This window comes from Antechinus flavipes, chromosome 6, assembly GCF_016432865.1.
Source record: "Antechinus flavipes isolate AdamAnt ecotype Samford, QLD, Australia chromosome 6, AdamAnt_v2, whole genome shotgun sequence".
In the NCBI taxonomy this organism is placed as follows: Eukaryota; Metazoa; Chordata; class Mammalia; order Dasyuromorphia; family Dasyuridae; genus Antechinus; species Antechinus flavipes.
In genome coordinates this window covers 62,393,779-62,414,629 of record NC_067403.1, presented here as the reverse complement: position 1 = coordinate 62,414,629, position 20,851 = coordinate 62,393,779, and positions in this window count along the sequence as shown.

Sequence of the window (20,851 nt, the reverse complement as noted above, 5' to 3'; positions counted from 1 at the left end):
TATAAGATAAACACCAGTACCATTACACTAAACAGCAAATTCCTTAAGATTTTCTAGTTTGTGTTATAATGTTTCTTAAAGTCCAAGAAATTCTCTCCATGGATGCAAATCAGCAATACATCTCTAACATGTACCTCTTGGGAACTTATGGGGACAGTGAGCGACCACCAGCTTATGGTCATATAGCTGATATATAAGAAGCACAGTTTGAACCCTGCTGTTACTTAATCTAAGACCTACCCTTAATGTACTATGCCCATGTTATCTTTCTGTGTGTATTCATATTGGGTAAAAAAAAATGTGGGATCTTAAGAAATTATCCACAATTTTTCAATTCTTAATTGAAGGAAAAATAAGTACTTAAGTTCTTAATTGACAGAGGGTAAAAATGAGAAAATACATAAATCTGTAAAGTTATTAAAGCAAGTCTGCATAAACAAGAGACAGCAGGGCTTTGGAGCAAGTCTTAACAGAAGTATTTCAGGGCAACAATAATGACAAAATAACCATAATTCTGTCTTCTCCTTTGACGTAATTTTTTTAAAATTTTAGTATCCACACTGCCCCGTTTTATTTATTTATTTTAGCTATATAGTCTTGTTTTGAAGTTAATTTTAGTAAATTATGATTGTCTGATTATATTGTCATCATTGTTCACATGAATACCCATTCATGAATTCTCTGCATAGCTGATTCAATTTATTCAAATTCATTTCAATTCATTTCCATTCTTTTCGATAAAATTCAGTTTTTCTCTTTTTCTAGATATGTGTGTATATGTATAAAATATATTTCTATGTATATATATACATACACATATAGATATATATCTAAATGTATAATATATACAAAGTAAATATATAGGGAACTAACATGTTTGAAGTGACTAAGAAAGATCTAATGCAAGGAGTTTGTAATTGGACTGAGATTGACAAGAATCTAATCATTGTAATTTATAAAAGGAGGGAGGGAGAGATAAAGGACATCCCAGGCACAAGGGACACCAGAGCATATTTAGGTGCCATCTCCTACTGACCTCTTTCCTGATCCCTCTAGTTTTTTGTATAGCTTGCTATTCTGGAGTTATTTTTTATGCAACTTGTATTTGCTTGTCTCTGTATTTGTTGCAATTCTCCAATAAAATAAAAGCTCATTGAATGCCTGATCTGCTTTAACTTTGCCTATTAGAACCTAGTGCTTTATATATTATAGATACTTAGGAAATTTTGTTTCGGAGTTTGGATTTATTCTTGAATCAAGGCAGTGTTCAACAGAGAAATGGACAAAAAGTAATAAAGGTCAGTACTTATATGCATTTATTTCAGTTAGAAATTCAATCTCATCTATAGAGAAAATTCATAAATCTCAGACTTTTTAATTGTATCAATATTCTGTCAAGTCTATGAGCAAATGGATTTCAGGTTGTCCACAAAGTGAGTAATTACTTGAAGCCATGAAACGCTGCTGCCTGACCTATTTGCAATTTCTTGCTTAGCTGTACTTCTTTTTCCTTATGTGAGAATCGCAAACATGTCTCCATCTGTGCCTTCCCCTAATATACATAAGTCTACTTAGATTCCCTCTTCAATCATTGCTAACTCCAATTGACAAATGAAAAATAGGGCTAGAAGTTTCCTCTTAACTAGCCATCTCTAAGTTTCGGACCAGCAGGATATTAAAAAAATTCTCATATTTAAAGACTTTTAAAGTAAATGTGAAAAGAATATTATATTTACAAGATAATTAATACTTTTTTTCTGGTAGTCCTGGCAAGACAACTAATGAACTTTTCCACCTTTTCCATCAAGTATTTCCTGTTGGAAATCCATTTTCTAGTTGCTCACTAAATATTGTGAGTTTGACAGCCAGTTGCTATGCTGTCTTCCTGCCGATGTGATATACAGTGACATGTACTAACTTATACACCCACAAGATTGATGATATTGCTATTCAAGATTTTCTTGAAGCTTTTATGATATAAGTCGGTTGGTAAGGACAAATCTACTGGCTCTATTACTTCACTATGTGTTTTCATAACTATAAAGGACATCCTGTTTCCCAGAGACTCTTTGTGTGTGTGTGTGTGTGTGTGTGTGTGTGTGTGTGTGTGTGTGTGTGTTTAAATAAAGGCTCCTTTGACAGTCTATGGAGAATTTTTCCATGGTAATTTAGGTTTCTGCTCTCAGGTATTGAGACTAGGGCAGTCCCCAAAGTGTTTTTCTAGTTCAGTCTTTACAACTATTCTAACTCTTAAACAGTTTTTGTAGCTCCAAAAGGTTGAGAAGTATGATTGAAGTTCAATGATTTTTTAAATTTTTTTTTATTTTATTGTGTGTTACAACATTTCTTTATGGAGGCAGTCCAGGTGGTTTTTATTGCAACCAACTATCTAATTAAAGACTTCAACATACTTGTATGTTTTGTTGCTCCTACTTAAGAGAACTTTCTGTTGTGGCCAAAATGGTACACTGTTAAAAACTGGAGAAAGGTAGAAAACTACTTTCAGGTATTAAACAATTTAATTTGAGTAATATCATAGTATAGTCCCCAACTTGGAACCCAAGTGATTCTTGTCCTTAAAAGAACTTGCATAAGGTTGCATATCTAGTGTCTGAGGTAATATTTGAACTTAGATCTTCTTAATTATAAGTCCAATGTCCTATTTTTTTCAGATCATTTAGTTTTAAAAAAAGGTCAAGAAACAAACAGAAATAGAAACACTTGAAATGTAAGCATTGAATATTAAAGCTGATGAATGCCTCAAAGGTCCTCTGGGACACCCCTTTCCTAAAGTAGAAAAGGTGGGTACCTACCTACAAAGTCCCTACAAATAGCCATATAGCTTCTGCCCCCAAAATTCTGGGATATTCTGTGCTTCTGAAAATTTTTAGAATCTGAAAATTTGTTATTAAAAAGTTGGACTAGTTATAATTTATTTAAGATTAAAAATTTTAATTAAAGTAGTGGGATTATCTAAACCATATCTTTTACTAGAATCCTAAGTTTATGATCAGACATTTACATTTTTTTAAATGGAATTTACAGCCTGGAGGAAAAAATATGTTATTTATTTCATAGTAACACAAGACAATACTAAACCAGATAAAACTATTTAAAAATGAGAACATGCAACAAACATTTATTGTCTACTCTGTAAGGAATCACTTGTTATAAGGTTGGGAGGTTAAACAATTTGATAAGAGAGATCCCTGACTTTGAAAAGATTATAGCCTATAGAGGTAGAGGATAATATTGACACTAAAATGTATAATATTACATAATCATAAAACCATCAAAACACAGCAAAAGCTGCTGAGTAAAGTGCTTTGTTTAGTCAATAGCACCCAAATTCATATTATGCCTCTGATACTAGCTGGTTGTGTTAATTGATAACTCACTAAATCTCTCAATTCTCTGGTTTCCCCATACAGAAGTTAAGAGTTCTAAACAAACTGAATGGGGCTACTAGTTAAACAAACCCTGATTTTTGGATGTTCTGATCTGTCTCTGCCCTGTATATTGCTTTTCTCACCCATCAAATGAGGTATAAGTGTAACTTTTTTCTCTTAATACATTGATTGTAAAGTGTCCTGTATTGCCCTTTATCTGAGAGTAGAGAGTCCCTTCCACTGTTCACTATAATTGGTGCCATTTCTTCAGTCATTCAAGCTCAGGTATATTTCTTTACGCCACATCTCAGATAAAATACACATGTGATCATAGTTCCCTTAATCTCATCATTATTTACAACTGTTCCACTTCCATGATCCAAAATTTATAACTTTTCTTTATCTGATTGTGACTTCTTGTTATTCCTTATCTTCTTTTCTCTTAATTCTTCTAACCTGTTCTTTTCCATACATTGATAGCCAATTAAAAGGTATAAATACAGAAGTATTGTCATGTACACATGCTCTGTCTTTCAATAAAAAAGTTATACAACAAAAAGCTAAAAATGAGTTGCCGATATGCACTGAAGGAAGGAATTTCCACAATGCAGATCCTCATAACAGTTTAAGACTTATTTCCAATGAAGAATTAAGCAAGGGAATCTATACAAAATATTTAAACAGAGAAGCAGTGTTAAGGACCATGTACAGATGAAGGGGCAAGTCAATTCTCCAAGAGCCTCCAAAGCTGTGAATCATAAACTTGAAGGAGTTGTAAAGCAAACTTCTCAGATGTTCCTTGTTGATTGGGAATGAAATAAATTGGAGGCAAAAGGGAAGAGGAGAGAGATCCAGAGAATGCAACTGCCTGTCAATCTCCTTGTATCCTCCTCCTCCTCCCCCTCTTTCTCCTCCTCCTCTTCCTCCTCTCACATGAAGAGATCCATTCTACAGGTCTGACTTAGACTTCTAGCAGCCACTGGCAGGTGGCTCCCATATCACAACAACGCAAGATCAGGAAAAGTTTAGAGCAATTTTTTGGGGAGGGTGTAGATAATTGATGGACAATACATGTATTCCATTGATATGTATGCAATGGCACCTAAAGGAATCCCTCTCCCCTGATTTGGGGTGATTTCTCATTGTATGATTTTGGAAGAAAATCTGAACAAGAGTCTCTGAGGATGAATAAGTGCAGCTGGGTTATAAATCATTGTTTGGTCAGGTGATCAGGAGATCCTGCCCTGGGTTTAGGCAAAAAGGTGAGTCAGATGTGTTGTCACACCTTAAAGATTCACTCTATTTACCCAAAGGGCCAATGATCTACCATGATATGTCATCATATCCAGACCACATCCTTAGGAGCCTTATGCTCCTGGGTTTTTGTAACAAAGTATATTGAGAGCAGAACATGGAATATTCTGAAGATATAGTCATATACCTTCTCAATAAACTCCATTGTTTCCCTATTCCTTCCAGGATCAAATAGAAAATACTCGTTTTGTATTCAAAGCCTCTTTCTATATTTTTAATCTTCTTAAGCCTTTCCCCTCAACAAATATTCTCCCAAACAGTGAGGCTGGCCTCTTTGTTCTCTGACTGTTCTCCATATCTGGGATGCTCTCACTCTTCATTTAGTTTTCATGGCTTTCTTTCAGTGCCAAATAAATGCCATCTTCACCAGGAAGCCTTTCCTAATTCCTCTTCATTTGTTATTTATTTTCCATATCTCTTGCTTATACTTTTTGCTTGTTGTGATTGAGAACTCTTTGACGGCAGTGATTGTCTTTTGCCTCTTTTTGTAGCCAGTTCTCAACACTGGCACATATAAGGTGTTTAATAAATGTTTATTGATTGATGCTCAGTAATAGCATGAAATAATTGAATTAATATGGGGAATAGTGCCAGGAGACAGCAGGGATGAAATAATATATCATGATATATGCATGTAATAACCAACACAAATGGTTGTTATGTATATCTGGATGTGGATCACAGGCAGGTTTTGTGGGGATTTTCTTTTGGTGCAAATTTTCAGAGGACTGCATTCACTTTTTAAAACTCTTATTATAGCAAAAATGGAGAAAATTAAGACTAAACTAGATATCATAGTGGATGGTATTTTCTACTGATGCTGTCAACCCTGAAGTTATGTGAGATTCTAGATTGTAATGTATTTATCAACATATATAGATAAAACAAACACTAAATGTGACTGGCACATTTAGGGTTGCATAGGAGTCTTTTTCTTGGAAATAAGAATTTTATGGAGGCAAAATAGAAGCAGACCTAGAGCTTGGGGAATAAATGAGATGAGTCAATGAACTGATTAATAATGGGCTGCCATATTCTTTTGCTATGGAATCTAAAATGCTTGTTAATTAGAATTTCAACTAGGAGTAGTTATTATTATAATAATTATTAATATTACTATCAACCTTAATCAGCACATATGTATATGTGTGTATATTCTGTCCCCCTAAAACTTTAATTCCTGCCCTCTGATTTTGTGTCAATATCATTATAATTGTCTAATTCCTTTCCTCAATATTTCAATTAACTGACTCACAAGAAATTAAAAGTTTCAAGTCATTTAGTTACATTCTCTTTCTTTCTTTTTAAATAAATAAAGAAATGAGCTCTAGGAAGGTAAAGAACTAACCTATGATCATATAAGGAAAACTGACATTAGCACTCAGGTCCTCTGACTCTCCATCCATTGTTTTATATATTACAGTGTGCTATCTCTTTTCTTCTAAATATAATGTCTTCTTTTCCTTTTTAATATGTAACTTCAGAGTCATATTTGACTCTTCCTTCTGTACTCCATATTCAAATAGTTGCAACAACACTCTGATATTTGTTCCCTTCTGTCTATCATCTTGTATATCATCTTCTATCAAATCCTCATAAGATCAGGCCCTCATTCCTCTTACCTTTTCTATTATAATAGTTTTCTAATTTGTCTCTTCTGCTTGTGTCTAGTCATTTTTTCCTCCTCTCCACTCCACGCTTTACACAGTTGTCAAAATAATTTTCCTATAGAACAAATCTGACTCCACTACTTATCTGCTCCAGAATCTCCAGTAGGATTAATATAAAATCCTTAGATGCACATTTATAATCCTCTTCAAGTTGCACATTCATCCACCCCACCCTCACCTCCTGTCCCATTTCTTTCTTTCCTTATTTTAGCACTTTTCTCTTATAATGTATATTGTAACTATAGTGGAAAATTGTTTTTTGATCTTCTTCTGTCATACTATTCCCTCATGCATTAACAAATTCTAAAGTGTATTTGCTCCTTGTGTCTATTTTTAAAACTATCCTTATTTTCTTTCAGGCTCCAATTCAGCTGCCCCTTAATGACTGGACACTTGTATTATTAGTTTTAAAGTTATTCTTTATCTAGCAATCTTTAACTAGACTGAAACTTATATATGAAAAAAAACTCTGACATCTAAATTTGACTCTTCCTTACTTCTTAGCATAAAGTAGGTGCTTATTCAGCATTTGCAAACTTGAAATGAAGCAGAAAATGAGTTGTCATGTGTCCATGGAAATATATACTTGTCATCCTTCCTCAAGTTTACATTAAAGATGGGATGCTTTCATTAAAAATATTTTTCTTTTTCTTTTTCTTTCTTTCTTTCTTTCTTTCTTTCTTTCTTTCTTTCTTTCTTTCTTTCTTTCTTTCTTTCTTTCTTTCTTTCTTTCTTTCTTTTTTTTTTACAAGGGAGGGATCAACCTACAATGTGGCAGAGAGGAGAGGATATTTCAAGAAATCACTTTCATGAAAAAACAGAAATCAATAAGTTTTTACTAAGCACTATGTGCTTGGCACTATGCTAAGCCTTTGGAATATAAATACAAGCAAAAAATAAATGGCAATCCCTGCTCTCAAGGAGCTGACATTTTAATAGAGAAAGTCGGGCTGAAGTATTTCAAATAAAAGAAGTCCAAAAATATAGAGGCACAGTGTAAAAAGAGGTCTGCAGATTCAGAAGTGAAGTTCAGAAAAGAAGGCATGAATAAAACTTATTTTTGGCTTCTGTAAATTATGCTTCCTTGAGGGATACCCCTTAACTAACAAAGGAGATGATAGTCCCAATTTACTCTGTATCTGCAAAATCATATTAGATTCTCTGATATAACTTCTGGGGGTACATTTAAGAATATCTACAGAGGAGGGTAAGACAAAGGTGTAGGGGGATTTGATATTATGTCATTTGAAGATGGGCTGAGGGAACTAATGAGGTAATCACTGAAGAAAAAAAAGACACAAATTCACACATGAACCTCAGTGCATCCATGGACATTGTCTTTCAGTGTCTGAAGGGCTTTTCTTAGGAATAAGTATCAGATGTTTTTGCTTCAATGTAAAAAAAAGTATTTCCTAGAAATTAGGAGAAATAAAAAAGTAGAATAAACAGCCTTAGTGGGTAGAGTTTCCACCCTCATTGGAAGCTTCAATATTCTTTTTTTTTTTCCTAGTAGGAGGACTTCTTGTTCTGATCTGGGCCAGACTTCATGATTTCTTTCAATTATGAAATACTATGCTTTTTAAAAATTGTTTTTGAGTAATAGAATCTGATTTGGTAGCCATGGAATAATCCTACACAAATACCTTCAATTATGAGTAATTTTGCTAATAAATCAAGCTCCCAAATTTAAAATTTTAAATATCCTTGCTTAAATATGTAATCTATAAGTATTTATTCTGAAGGACCATAATTGTGCTATGACATTTGTTTTATAAATTTATTGACTTTATTAAAATTAAATTTAAAATGGTTTATTCAAGTTATTAATGATGTAATGACATCAACCTTCATAAATTTGTAAAATTTAGTTGATGTTAGCATTTTATGTGATTATGATTTTTCTTCCATAATTAAAGTCATTTAAAATTACAAAAATGTAAATAATATTCACAATTGCTTTTTAAAAAGTGTTCAAGAAAAACAAAAAAAATGGAGACAGCTGGTGATATTTCACATAGCTTTACAGTGAAATTCTCATAATTTACCGGGATCAAATGTCAGAGATATAATGCATTTTTCGTGGAAATAAGAACATTTTGTAGCTATTTCTAATAGAAAATGGCCTATATTTGGTTCAGCTGTGATAATACAATTATTGTCAACAAGAATTTGGGATGGGAGGAGATGTAGATTAACTTTTGTGCAAAGAAAAACATCCATCTTTAGACTACAATATTTCATCACAGTTGTATCTTTGCTTTATTCCTAATATGCATTATTGATTACATATTCTTGAGACTATAGTTATGTGTATGTGTAGAAGTCAGTCTTATTTCTAGCCAAACCAGCTGTGACTATCAATGATCAAATTCAATATCAATATATGTTGCACTAACTATCCAGCATCCAAAATGTAAATGCCTTTTAAAAAAATGAATCCAGATCCTGTCCATTATATATGGATGTGATAAATATCATGTGTGGGTCTGGTTCTTTACATCAACTTAATAAAATTTCAATTACACACACATTACAAGGAGAAGCTATACTATTCTTTATCAGTTACTTTGCTTGGTTTTCTCTTCTTGGAACAATTTACCTTTTCTTGAGGATAAGCTGATCATGAGAAATCTCATCAGCATGAAAAAATGAATCTGGTTTAGATACTCAACACTTCTAAACTCACTCTCATTTACTTTTCCCCTCTGAATGGAGAGCTGAAGGACAGAGTATAAAACTCCTCCAAATTTCTTTCTTTACAGAGAGTTACAACTTGTAGGATAATTACATTTTCCATCAGAAGTTCTGATTGTTTTTAACTCCAAAGAATTACATCCCCAGTTCACTGTCTACCTACTTGTCCTCTCCTTTCCCTATTCTTTTCAACTTCTTTTTTTTTGTGTGTTATTTTTCTTTATTAGACTTTAAGCCCCTTAAAGATAGGAACTGTCTCTTTTCCTTATTTGTAAACTCAGTATTTAGCACAATGTCTGCCTTCCACATGGTAGACACTTAATAAATTTTTATTGAATTGAAGTTAAGAACAGATGGCTGCCAGTCAGGTTGATTTATTTATTTATTTATTTTATATTGTTGATTTTTAATTCATTTTATAATCCTAATACATAAAATCCTTATATAATCTTAATGTCTCCAGATTACTTTTAATTCTTGACTTTCCAAAGGATTTTTTTTTTGGCTTTTTTTCTTTATAATTACATGAAAATTACAAGTATTCTATGATGATTTTATCTTAAATATATCACAATACAGTCAAGTAGATTAGAGATCTTTTTGTAATAAATTATAATTTAGACTTTTTTTTTTTATCATGAACTATTTCATACTTTGCTGTCCCTTCCCTTTGGTTACTGTTTCAGATGGCCAATCTCACTTAATTTTGATTGAATTAAGGGATGTTTGAATAACCTTCCCAGACAGCCTTCTTTTCTTAGTAGATAGGAATTACAGTCCACAAAGGAAAACTAAGTATGCCTTGATAGTCAGAGGCCAATTTTAGTTTTCCCACTGATTATATATGAGCAATTGCAAACTGTCCTTAATTGGTGAAAATAGACTGGCTCAAACAAAATATCTCTGAAAACAAATCAATTGAAAATATTTTTTGAGCATCTATCCTACATCAGGCATTATTCATAATATAGGGGAGATTTTCCAGTTTGTGCTGGCCACTATTTGAAACCACTTGAGCTCTGTATTTATGGATAAGAAGAGAGATAAGGAAAAGAAGACCTCACTGAACCAGAACCAGATTTACCAACATATGACCTGCCCCATATTTGAAAACTGAAGTCTTTCAACCTAAACAAAACTATTATTTCATAACCCTTCTTTTTTTAATTAGGTCAGTCATTTGTGCAATATATACTTGAGGTTAGGATGGATGTCAGCATTCTGCTTATAAAACAAATGACCCAGAATGGATCTATTAGGAACAGAAGACCTGGATTCAGATGTTTACTTTGCCACAAAATCATTTAATGCCTCAGACACATTTTTCTCCTTTGTAAATTAGAGCTGTGGTTTAGATGACTTCTAATATCTCTTCAAGCTTCGATTCCTATGATCCCAGGAGTACATAAAAAAGATGCATATTAAGTGTTAATATTGATTGAGAGGCAATGCAGTTAGAAGAGAAAGGTTCATTTCATCAGGCTTGGAAGGATCCAAAAATAATTGCATCAAATTTCAAGTACCTAATATTTATACCTTTAGACCCCATTTATACCTTTTAGACCCCCCCCCAAGAGAATAAGGAGCTTAACTAATATATAATGCCTATCCTTAAAGAGCTTATAGTCTAATGATATAAACAGAGTACTCAAAGACTGAAATGCTTGTGTTTGTATTTGATTGGGAAGGAAATGTTTGGGCAATGTAGTCATTGAGTATAGTTTGAACAAATAATAAGTACTCAGGACAAGGACTTCATAATGCATTTTATGTTGATTGGATTTATAATTTCTTTTTGTATGGTGAACTCTTGATGAGAAAATATTCTCCACCAATGTCGATTTACAAGCCTATAGTCACATGCTACCTGACAGCACTGAGAAGTTAAGATACTAGCAGAGCTCTTGAATTAAAGAACAGCCCTTTATTAGTTACACTAGAGGACTTCATGGAAAGAAACAAACAAAAACCAAACTAAAAACCAAATCAAGTAAAAACAAAACAAAATAAATGAACAGCAACAACAACTAAAAAAAAAAAACCTCACATTTCTGATAACTGCAGCAGGTGATTCAAAATTCTCATTTTTTTTTATTTATAAAAATCAAAACATATTAATATAGTACTTTAATGTTTGCATAAAACATTATAAATATCTTCTCTTTTGAACCATAGAACAATCCTGGGAGGTAAGTATGGGTGCTAATATTCAGTTTTTATAGGAAAAAATTGAGAATCTAAAAGACAGACCATTGTCACATGGCTTGTCACATAGTCTTGCCAATTTCAAATCCAGTACCATATTCATTATATCATACTTCCTCTCTCCTTGGACAACCTTTTATGAGTAATTTAAAAAAAAAGACTGAAAATGATTACTACTTTTCTCTCCTCTGACCTACCATAGAAATGACCTATAAAAGGTTAGATTTCACTAGAAAACTAAATAAGTGAAGCTCAAATTCATTACATATTTCATTAATCTTTCTAGAAATTGTACTAATTTCTTTGAAGCTATTTATCTTGATGATTTTGAGCTAATATTGAAAAGATAGCTATGGTCTTCAGTCATTATTTTTTTTCTATTTTATTTTACTCTTTTAAAAAAAATGTGGTTCATCCAGTTTATTCTTAATTATAAATGTTGACTTAAAAAAAACCAAAATCTGAAACTGATATTTTTTTTTTTGCCCTAAGTAACAGTCTACTGATAAAGTACTCCTGAAACCACAGAACAAAGTAACAATATTGTTTAATCATTTGCAAAACAAACATTTCCTCAACCTTATTTTCCTAAAGACCTTTTTCTATTGTGAAATATCTAATTGCATGTTTGTTATAATTACAAAGAAAACAATGGATTAATGTTCACAGCATGGAAAGACAATTATAGTATTAATGCTTCAGGTTTCTTTCTATGTGTCATTAGAAAGATAACATATATTTAAACATCAAGAACCTTCACTTCACTTACCAGCAAAAAAAAAAAAAAAATTAAAGTTCTTTTTGTCTAGATCGAGAGAGAGAGAGAGAGAGAGAGAGAGAGAGAGAGAGAGAAAGAGAGAGAGAGAGAGAGAGAGAGAGAGAGAGAGAGAGAGAGAGAGAGAGAGGAGAAATGAAGGAAGGAAGAGAGGGAAAGATAAAGAGAGGAAAAGAAGGAAGAGGGTGGAACAGAAGGAGGGAGGGAGGAGAACTAATGGCTAATTTAGGCTAAGTATTGCATTTAAGATAAACAAGCATTCTTCACAAAAATAAGGTAAGTAGTGTCTTAGTTAAAGGATTTACTATTTCTACAATTAAATATTTCCATCATTCTGATTTCAGAGGATCAAGTCCTACTTTTGTCACATTGTGATATTGAGTCAATTACAGTGTCCTTGTACCTCTCTTTTCTAGACTGAAAATGATGGCTTTGTATCAGATAGCCTGTGAAGTCTCTCTCAGCTGTAAGCAATAATCTTAGGATCACCATCTCTAAATTAATTGTGTCATATATATCAAACTCATCCAATTTTGTCCATTTTAAAGTCTTTAAGTTTATCCTGAAATTTGGCAACATTTTCAAGCCCACGCATTTAGAGTTAAAGGTTGCCCCCCCCTTTTTTTTTCTTTTTTTCACTAAAGATTTTGTTGTGAGACACAATGTGACAATGAAGAGAATACCAGACTTGAAGTGAAAACAACTTGAGCTCAAACCTGTATGAACATATCTCCCTGTCATGAATCTTTGTTTTTCTGGCTTTTTGCTATAACATTTCCTACTTCCTTAACCAATCACTGACCATCAATCTCCAATAGTCCTATTATCAAAGATTTCTTCTTCTAGGGCATAAACTCTTGGTGGAAACTGAGTCTTCCATAACTTAATGTCCCCCTATAATTAGAATTCCTAATTATGACTGATGAATATTTAGATGAAAAATATGTCATTTTAAAATAGCAATGGCAGTGTACAACAGAAAACCTGGTCAAGAATAATTTTTGTGGAAAGGAAAATGCATTGGAACATAATGGTTGATGGCTATTACTTTCATATCTTTGTAATCTTTTTCAGCATCAGGTAATGTCCCTGGAAGTCCAACATGTTCTCTGGGCCTAATTAATTGCTAGGTGTCATGTATTGCACTTATTAAGATTTTCATGGTTTTCCCACATCAGCAGAATGTGAAAATAATTATGCTTCATTGCAGTGCTTAATGTTCTATGCCACAAACTATGAAAATATGGTTAGAATATATCCTTATAATGTTTGTGGAAATAAGTAGTGCTATGAAATCAGAACTGAACAAGAGACATGACATAGTTTGATGCCATTAATATTCAGTCAAATGTAAGCAGGGATGTTTTTGGAACTGAATGTAGATGTTTACTCCACACAGATGGCATAGTTTACTTCAGAATTGGGGATTTCTAAGATATACTCCATTAAGTTTTTCTTAAAATGTTGGAGGGTGTCTCAAGGTTAATTGAATTCAACTCACCAATAAAATGCCCCCTTAAACTGAAAGAATAAACCTCAAATCTTTTTAGGAAGACTATTCTACTATATAAAATTTCTTTTCATGTTATGATTAAGTTAATGATTAAGAAATCTTCTTTATCTGATTCTGATTGTTTGGTACCCGAGTTGGTCAGAATGAACTTAGTTTTCATCCATCTGCCCTAGGCAGTTCTACAAATGAAAACATTTTTTCCCTATCTGTTATTTATAGGAAGAAAAATAATAATTGATTTATATGTCCTGAATTTGACTAGTTTGTGCAGCAAAGTATCAAAGTATTCCCAGAGCTTTGGAATACAGAAATTTTTAATTATAAACTCTTGTAAAATGAGTTTTCATAGGGGTTAGAAAAATTTAATAGAAATGGTTTTGGATCTTTTTTTGTTGATTGAAAATGATAGATGATAATATATTATTTAAGAATTTTATGGTTTTGGATATTTTACAGAGATTTTTACTTATTGATTGGAAAGATTAGGATGAATGATTTGCTTGTTTTAGTTATAGTCAAATGCTTTCAACTCTGGGATTGCAGAAGGCAAAATGCTATCTATACTCACCATTTTATAGCCCTTATTCATCCATAGATGCAAGTAAATTGAGTGAAATGTGGATTCTGAGATTAGATAGGCTTTCTACATCAACCTAGTACTGTCTTAGTGTATGTGTATGGGGTAGCATATGCCAGCAGCCTGAGGCAGATGCCAGTTTTGATTGTAGGGGGGTAATCACAGGTACAAATAAAAGTCATAAGTTCACCACTGCTGGTGATTTTCAAATCAGCCAAATTATTTCTGGATGCATTAGAGGTATTATAAAATAACTGAGGTGTATTTTATACAGACTGATGGTAATCAGGACTGAGAGATTGATTTAACATAACCTTATTGGCGTCATCTTCTATTCTGCTGTCTAACTCATATGTGTTTGGTATGGTTCCTCACAGTTTTCTGCTTCAGGAATCATCCTCTGGGAATTCATGCTTCTTTGTGTGATCTCAAGAGAGTGAAAAATCTATGGGGATATCACTTATCTTTGTGCAGCTGAGAAATTATAGGAGTCAGCCAGTGAAGGTCAGATAAATCAATGCAAGAATTGGCCTAAGAGGAAATTTGAGCTCGTGGTCTTGGCCAGTACATGCCTGAGAATAGCATCTAAAATACTTCATTCCTTGTACCTAGGGACTTAAAAAGAAGGTAAACTTAGGTACTTTTTCTTTACTTTGTCGCTGAGACTTGAGAAATTCTGTGCCCACTTCTATATGATGGCACTCTTATATTGTTACGATACTCTGGAAGCTTTATTCTTGTTATTCTAATCACAGAAATTCCTTCCTCTTTCTATTCTCCCATTTTATTATTTTGAACGCTATCATTCATCTCCCAGAGTTGATCTTAAAGTATTCATATTTGATTGGTTGTTGTCCTTTGTTCTCTAAGAGGACAAAATGATATCTCTATGTTGGAGTCAAAGAATAGAGTGCCTCTAACTATGGCTGAACAGACAATTCCAAGCTCAGCAAGCTTAACACAGTCACCAATGGTCCACATGAACATTTGGAGTAAAGATGTCTATATATTTTCACATTTCACATTTCTTTTGAGGGCTGCGATTCTGCTTCACTCATAGAGCACAACACCTTCTTTGATGTAGGCATCTGTGCTGGACAGTTCTTTACCAGCATCTCCCGAGTTACGGAATTAAAGTATCAGCAATAGAGAAAGCCCTTCTCTGATGTTTCATCAGGTAGCTGAATTCTAAAAGACTATGATGATATAGGACAAGATCTGCCACCCTTTCTACTATTCTGAAAAAAAAGGCAGTTTCTGGAATGGAGGACACCAGTGGCTGTCGAAGATCAGGAACGACTCCATGGACAAGATGATTTCTAAGCTGTTTCAAAGGACAACTAAGGACCATTAAGAGGTAGTAGTAAGAAAAAGCATTCCAGTCATAGGGGAACCAAGTACAAAGGCAAGAAGATGGAAGGTAGTGTATTGGCTGTAAGGACACTAAGCAGGCTAGAATAAATGGGCTAGAGGACACATGGAAGGACATAAAGTATAAGAAGACTGAAAAGGTAGGAAGATTTTAAGTTGTGATTTATCTAAAAGTTTATACTTGATTCTGTGATAAGGAAATATTAGTTTATTGAGTAGAGTAGAGATTGCTACATGGTCAGATCCATGCTATAGGAAAATCAATGGGGTATCTATGTGAGGGATGGTCCAGATGGGCAGGGTTGTGAGGCAGAATGACCAAAGAGAAAGATTTTATAATAGTCCAGGTGAGAATTAATGAGGGCTTCGGTAACTGTGAGTAGGGAAAAGAAAATGATTATAAACAATATTGTATAGATTTAAATGGTAAGGTTTACTATGGGGTTGAGGATGAATGAGGAGCTGTGAATGATACTGGAAGTTTAGAATATAATCCTAACAATAGACTATGTTCACTTAGTGAGGAAGTCTAGTTAGAGAGATTCATGTCATCTGTAAATTATCCACTTGGTGTGGTATCTTTGACAAATCAAGAAAAAAGTTTAAAAAAAAACCTTTCCTTCTCTGCAGTATAAGACACAAAAATAAGACTGGAGCCTGGGAAGGGAGAAGATATGAAATTCATATAGCACAAACGAGGATTAACCATGAGACAGAATGAATATTCTATAGCTATGGCCAGTGTCACAATTTCAAGACAACTAATGAGAAAACCTAAGCGTGGATGAACATGTTTACTCTGGGTGATTTGGGGACCCAGACAAGAGTCATTTAGGATATGTGACCATGGATGGGTTGTGCTGTATCACTGAAGAGAATACACACAGATCCCCCAAAGTATGAAGTAGCAGTGCTTATATATCAGCGCTTGTATGTACAAAAGTAACAGATGCTCTAAGATAATTATTCAGTATTAATTATGTGGGGCTTCATTTCCTAGTAATTGTCTGTCTCTACAAGGTTGCTGTAGGATTTCACATTCAGTGAAATATTAATACATCAGTCTTGCTCCATAAATGAATCAGAAAAAAAAATAAGTTAAGCCAATATAGTAAAAGTATGGACATCAAGTCTATTTTCAAATTTAAAAAAGTATTTTCTGATATTAATACAGTAATATTTAATAGAGTCATGTTTTAAAATTAAACCCATTCTACCTGGCTTGGCATATATTTCTTTAGGGTTGGTTACAATTTGAAAATTTAATAAAGCTCAGGAATGAGCTGTTTTACATAACTGATATTTTGATATTCAAATTGCCCTAGATGTCTAAAGAGCTGTTGCTCAGAGGCTCATAAAGCAATAACACCACGCATGGGTCTTCACCTGACAGCCTTTACTTATACTGTCAGAAAGTATTTACTTTTTAATGTCAAAGAGGGAAAGAAAAAAGACAGACACATAGAGGAAGGGACAGTCAGACAGAGAGACAGAAATAGAGACAGACACTGGGAAATGGAGAAAATGGAGAGACAGGGACACACACATCAACATATGAGAGAGAGAGAGAGAGAGAGAGAGAGAGAGAGAGAGAGAGAGAGAGACAGAGAGAGACAGAGAGAGACAGAGAGAGAAAGAGAGAGAGAAAATTCTTTTTCATGCTGATTCTATTTCACCTCCTTAACTTCTGATTTTTAAGAACAGCCCTTTTCCAACAAATCCAATTCTCAGCAAGCACTCTTTTTCTCTTTCCTCTCTTTTTTCTTCACTCTCTTGCCTTTGCTCTTTTCCATCTCTTCCACAACTTCCTTGCCAACTCCTTCACCCTTCCACAACAAAGACCACAGAAAAGAAGCCACTTTTTTTTTTTTCTGAATGGATTCTGTCTCTATTGGAAGAGTATTTTCAGAAAGTCTAATCCCAGCCTACTGTTCCTTCTTACCACTCCACCCCTCTTCTCTGGGGAAAAGGTCCCAATGTAATTCAGTCTGCATCAGATAAATTATCATAATAGTAGAATCCAAATCAAATATAATCTACAAATAACTGAAATTATGATAATTACTGTAGACAAGGGAAGTGATAAAAACTTTAAATGAGCAATACATATTTGTTCATTTTAAAATACTAAGCAATAGTTTAATTTGCTTCAATAAAATATTATTATTTATATGTTTTAGGCTAATTTATAATTTTCTATTACAGGTTAAAAGAAAAAAAAAAAAACTAGGTCATCTCAGGACAGTGATTCTCCAAGAAAGTCTTCTTTCATCTTTTCCATAGGATAGGACTCTGCCTGAGTTTTGTCTAATACATATTATTTCTGAGCAGCCTGAACTACATCTTATTTACAAGAAGAGTTGGTCTTGGTGTTGGTGTTGGTGTCTTTGTCTTGGTGTTGGGGTTGTTCTTAAATTTACCTTCACTGTATCTTTTGACTCTGATAGTTTTTATAAGCTAATAAATCCTGATGAGCCACAGCTGATGAGCTGAATTCTGATTCAATTTAGAATGATAGCTCAACTTCCCAGTTGTAACCTTCAGGAACCAAGTCTTCAGGTTAGTTCCAATTTCTATTCATTAATAATGCCTTAGAACCTTTCTTTTGATTTTTCAACTCCTATTGAATTTATCTTGTCACAGTTCCATTTACTGTGGGAAAACTTTTGCCTTTTATTTTTCCAAATACATGCAAAATTAGTTTTCAACATTCACCTTTGCAAATCCTTGTCTTCCATATTTTTCTTCCTCCCCCCTCCCCAGCCCAATAGCAAGCAAAAAAAGTTAAATGTGTACAGTTCTTCTAGACATATTTCTACATTGGTCTTTCTATACAAGAAAAATCGATTCACAAGGGGGAAAAATAAGGAAAAAAAACACAAACATACAGCAACAATAAAGAAGTGAAAATGTTATTGCATTTTATATAGTAATAACAAATTACAGACAATTGAATGGTCTCTACTAGATCTCAATTGCTACCTTATAATTGTTTTCTGTGCAATAATTAGGATTTTTTTGTACAAATTGTAATACACACACACACACACACACACACACACACACCTGGAAAGGTGACAGGCATATTTAATTTCTCAGTAACCACACCTTAGTCTTCCTTAAGAACCATATTATATACATTACTCCCTTTCATAACCTTTATAGTTGACCAAACTTAGCAAATACCTGTTTGATTAACTCATGATGCCATTTTGCTACAATTTCTTTTGAGTCCAGAGCAAAGTGAGCCATTATATTGACACCAACTACTAGTCAACAGTACAGTCAAATAATATCATCATAGGATCACAGCTGGGAGAGAACTTTGAGGGTATTTGATTTTTATTTTACAAATTAAGGAGATGAGACTAAGAGAAGCTAAAGTTATTTGTTCAAGGCCAAACAAAAAAGTAAAAGAAATTGAAATTGGACCTAACTCCATCTAAAGTTTACAAAGTGATGTTTTTCCCTTTTAACCTCCATAAGATTACTTTGCTCCTACTTCCCACTATTTCCATTAAGCATTTATCCCTGAAACTCTTCTCAAAAAAATCCTCTGACCAACTTTTCTTCTGAGAAGAGAGTACTAGTTAAATTCTCATGTATTGACACCACTAGAAATCAGTACTTATTAGACATCCCACAATTCTTTTCTAATTTCTCTCTACCTTTCTATATCTTCAGAATCTCTTTTTTCCAAGTTCCTGGTTTCCCCTCAGGGCCCATCATACATTTTAAGCTTTGAGAATAACAATCAATCAAAAAACTTTGATTCACATACCATGTTTTAAGAATGTCTCTAAACCACTTGGCATTTACATATTCAGTCACAGGGAAAGGTTAGCTCCAGAATTATACATAGAAATAAACCAGAAAAAAAAATAGATGATACAAAAAAAATCATTCAAAAAAATAAGCAAAAGTTTATTTCTTAAATTTTGGATTACTGAAATGACAAACAATAGCCAGGACTCTGGTGTATCAAAAATCTACATTCCATTGAAACTACATTTATAATTAGTAGCACTAAATAGAGCTATGTGAATTACTTGTATATTTAAAATATTGTCAGAAGAAAATCTGATACATATTGAAATGGAGACCAGATAGCATACTCCAGGAAGAATCCTAAGGGGCTAGATGTAGTGTCATCTGCAAATGCTACTGAGAGCTATTCTTGCTTGGCAATAGGGAGGGAGATGTAGAGACTGAGACTGCTTGTGGAGTCAGACAGCATCATTTGCCAGGAGAGTTCCTGGTGTGACTGGCAAATCATAGATGGGGTCTCCTCTGGGTTTTGTTCTCAACTCATTATCATCTGATTGTAAATTCCTTGTCCTCTTCTTCCCAGCAATAGGTAAAGAGTGACACAGAAGGTCAATAGAGAGAGTCAAGTAAACTTTAAAATTAATTTAGATAAGTGTGACTGTTATAATGCAGCCACCATCCTTTTATTCCAGCCTCAAATATTATGGCCAGCAATGGACATGGGCAGGGTAAAGCTATATCCATAGCATAATTAAAGGACTTGTCTCCTATTTGTTAATAGCCTTCATTGGAAAAATAGAGAAAATCTGCTTAAGGTTTATTGTTTATATTTTTTTTCTCCTGAATCACTTTCATTTCGTTTCATCTATTTATTGGTGAGTGTGTTTAGGAAATGTTGATTGAAAGTCTCCTCTGTTCCCCATTCCTTCTTCTTTTTCTTTATACCTGCTTACCTTGCAACTCTAGCATTAACCTTCAAAATGTATCAAGATATGGCAACATAAGGAAGCAAAAGTAGAACAGTAGCTGACATTTCCATGTTAATTTTGTGAAAAAATTCAATAAACAAAGTTTTTTGAGAATATTCATATAAAAATAAAAAAGTATATAGGATTCAGAAGTCATTTCCATATTTTAAAATAGATTTTTGTTTGTGTCTTCTTTAAATTACATTTCCTCTAATTTATTTTTCTTTCTAATCATCCTATATAAAAAATAAGAAGAAAAAAGAAAAAAAAGAGGAAAAAAGTCAGTAAGATTAATTAAGGAATAGCTAGCTGTCACAGTGAATAGAACAAATGGACCTGGAATCAGAAGGACTTGAGTTCAAATATGGTTTCAGGCACTTTCTAGTTGTGTGACCCTGGGCAAGTCAGTTAACTCTATTTGCTTCAAAAAAATCTAATTAATATATCAAAAGGTTTCACACTACAGTGTTTTTTTAAAATTTCTTCTTTTGAATCATGCTTTTTCTTTGCAACTTTGTGAAATTTCTTTCTGATCTTTGTGTGTGTGTGTGTGTGTGTGTGTGTGTGTGTGTATGTGTGTATGTGTAGGAGTTATATTTATATTGTT